Below are 3678 nucleotides of genomic sequence, written 5' to 3'. Positions count from 1 at the left end.
ATTTCGATGACAGTGACATAGATCTAGATCCGAACGGGGATGGGGGTATAAAAGCAGTACGTACGAATTATTCTTTCTTCAGGTATTGTGTATGTAATTAAAATGCAAAAAATAATTCCTTTGAAAAATGAAAAATAAATAAACTAACATATTAATTTTTCCCCAGGGATACTCTTTGGGACGGCTCACGTATCCATACCCAATCCATATTGTATATTATCAAGAAAGTGTATCCGCTAAGGAATAAATATAGAGATAAAGAATAAAAAAAAAAATGATTCATTTTGAACAATACATGTCTTTCACATCCAACTATAACAATAAGTAACCTCTTCATTTTTGAATGGCCGTTCCAAAGAAACGTACTTCTATATCAAAAAAGCGTATTCGTAAAAACATTTGGAAAAGAAAAGGATATTGGGCAGCGATAAAAGCTTTTTCTTTAGCGAAATCTCTTTCTACCGGTAATTCAAAAAGCTTTTTGTGCAACAAACAAGGAATCAAGCCTTGGAATAATCTGAATCAATATGACTCAATGAATTTGCTAATTGAATTTATACTATAAGATAAATGATTCCCATTAACTTAACTCATATTTTGAACTGATCAATATGAAATGGCACTGCCTATTGTGGTATATAGAATAAGAAGTTTTTTGTCTATTGGACTCGATGGATTCGAAAAATGATGCTATATAAAAAAAAATAAGTACTGAAACACAAGATAGAAAGTTTAACTTTTATTTTTAGTAGGTTTTTGTGAGATAGGCATTATCATTTTCTCCGCCGATTCATTTTTCTCATACAATAAATAAAAAAAGTATTCTTTTTCTTTTTGTAAGGATTTTATTGGATTATATATTGCCAATATGGATTGGATCCTATGTTTGGACTTGAGGATCAATCAAGATATATATCTATATATAGATATATATCTTGATAACTCTATTTTTTCTTTAGAAATAGATTTTCTTTTTGAAGTACGAGAAAATTCCGATAGAGATTAAAACTCTTTTGTTATCTTATATTTATATGTCCACCTAATTGGTTTGTTAAACCCTAAGACGGATTAAGTACATAATTAAAATCTCAACAATTAATAATTAATAAAGTTTTGATACCAATTATCAAAATATTTACAGAAGCCCATTCGCTCTAATGATGAAATTTTGATCCATAAAAAAATCCTATTTTTTTTTTCATTTATATTGAAAAAATTAATTTTTTCAATTTTGTTAGGACCCATGAAATCAGATAAATAAGAAATAAATCGTCAAAAAATGATGAATAAAGGACATTTTTTACTGGATTAAGAACCGAACTATATAGTTCCAACTGATCCATTCCGGGAGAACTGAAACCTCGCAAAAGTCCGTTCTTAAAACAAAGACCTTCCCACAAGACTAATGATTATTGAACGTTCAAATAGGAATTTCAATGAGTCTTTATTCATTGATTTGATTTTTTCTTCAAAAAAATTACATTGAATTGACTCCTTACAATATCGCAGATTTAATCTGAATGGGTTATTATGCTTTCTAGCAAGCCGCTATGGTGAAATCGGTAGACACGCTGCTCTTAGGAAGCAGTGCTAGAGCATCTCGGTTCGAGTCCGAGTGGCGGCATCTTCTAAAAGAGATACAATAAATCCTATAATGAATTAAATTCCTCATTTCTATTCCAGTATTGAAAGAACCCCCTTTATTTTTATGATATTTTCGACTTAGAACATATATTAACTCACGTCTCTTTTTCTATCGTTTCAATAGTAATTACGATTTATGTGATGACCTTATTAGTCCATGAAATCGTAGGACTATACGATTCGTTAGAAAAAGGCATGATAGCTACTTTTTTCTGTATAACGGATTATTAGTTACTCGTTGGATTTATTCGGGACATTTTCCCTTAAGTGATTTATATGAATCATTAATGTTCCTTTCATGGGGCTTTTCCATTATTCATATGTTTCCTAAAATACAGAACCATAAAAATAATTTAAGCGCAATAACCGCCCCAAGTGCTATTTTTACCCAAGGATTTGCTACTTCGGGTTTTTTAACTGAAATGCATCAATCCACAACATTAGTACCTGCTCTCCAATCCCAGTGGTTAATGATGCATGTAAGTATGATGTTATTGAGCTATGCAGCTCTTTTATGTGGATCATTATTATCAGTAGCTCTTCTAGTCATTACATTTCGAAAAAGCATAGAAGGTTTTTACTAAAAACAATCATTTTTTAATTGGGCCATTTTCCTTTGGTGCGATCCAATATGTAAATGAAAGAACCAATGTTTTACTAAACAATTCTTTTCTTTCATTTAGAAATTACCACAGATATCAATTGATTCAGCAATTGGATCGTTGGAGTTATCGTGTGATTAGTCTAGGGTTTATCTTTTTAACCATAGGTATTCTTTCAGGAGCAGTGTGGGCTAACGAGGCATGGGGATCATATTGGAATTGGGACCCCAAGGAAACCTGGGCTTTTATTACTTGGACTATATTCGCTATTTATTTACATATTAGAACAAATCCAAATTTGCAAGGTGCGAATTCCGCAATTGTGGCTTCTATGGGATTTCTTATAATTTGGATATGTTATTTTTGGGGTCAATCTATTAGGAATAGGGCTACATAGTTATGGTTCATTCACATTAACAGCTAATTGAAGAAGCGACCTAATACATAGGAATAGCATATGTAACGAAAGTTTGTCTGAGTTTTGAGAACCATTTGGATCGAGTAGTGATTCAAATGGTTCTCAAAAGGCCAACGTATCCGATTAGAATTCACTTCGTTTTTTTTTTTACTTAAAATAGGAAAAACTAAGTCTTATTTTTATTTCATTGGCCAACGAACGGTTTTTGAAATCACAACATTGTTTGATTTTATGTCTTATTCATGAAAACTATCTATAAAAGTAATTAGATAAAATAGCTTCGACCTTGTCAACTGATAATGAGAGAACGAAATCCGGATAAATACCAATACCTATTACGGGTAGAAAGATACAGATCGAAACAAATAGTTCTCGTGGTCCAGAATCCAAAAAAGAATAGTTTGGGGCATTAAATTGCTTGTATCCATAGAACATCTGGCGTAACATAGATAATGAATAAATAGGAGTTAATATCATTCCAATTGCCATTACAAAAGTAATAAAAACTTTTGGCATTAAAAGATATTTTGGGCTGCTAATTATGCCAAAAAATACTACCAATTCGGCAACAAAACCACTCATTCCCGGCAATGCAAGAGAGGCCATCGAGAAGCTACTGAACATTGTAAATATTTTGGGCATTGGGATAGCTATTCCTCCCATTTCGTCGAGATAAACAAGACGTATTCTATCGTAACTCGTTCCTGCCAAGAAAAAAAGCGCCGCACCAATAAATCCATGAGAAATTATTTGTAAAATGGCTCCATTGAGTCCCGTATCGGTTATGGAAGCAATTCCTATAATTGTAAAACCCATATGAGATACCGAGGAATAGGCGATTCTCTTTTTTAATTGCGTTGCCCGGGAGATGTTAAAGCTGCATAGATTATTTGCATTGTGGCCTACTATCATCAACCAGGGAGAAAATATAGAATGAGCGTGGGGTAATAATTCCATATTGATCCGAACCAATCCATACGCCCCCATTTTTAATAAGATTCCGGCTAGAAGCAT

Source organism: Eschscholzia californica, unplaced genomic scaffold (genome assembly GCF_041429995.1).
Source record: "Eschscholzia californica isolate CP2 unplaced genomic scaffold, dmEscCali1.0.p SCAF_198, whole genome shotgun sequence".
Taxonomy (NCBI): Eukaryota; Viridiplantae; Streptophyta; class Magnoliopsida; order Ranunculales; family Papaveraceae; genus Eschscholzia; species Eschscholzia californica.
This window is presented reverse-complemented; position numbering follows the sequence as displayed.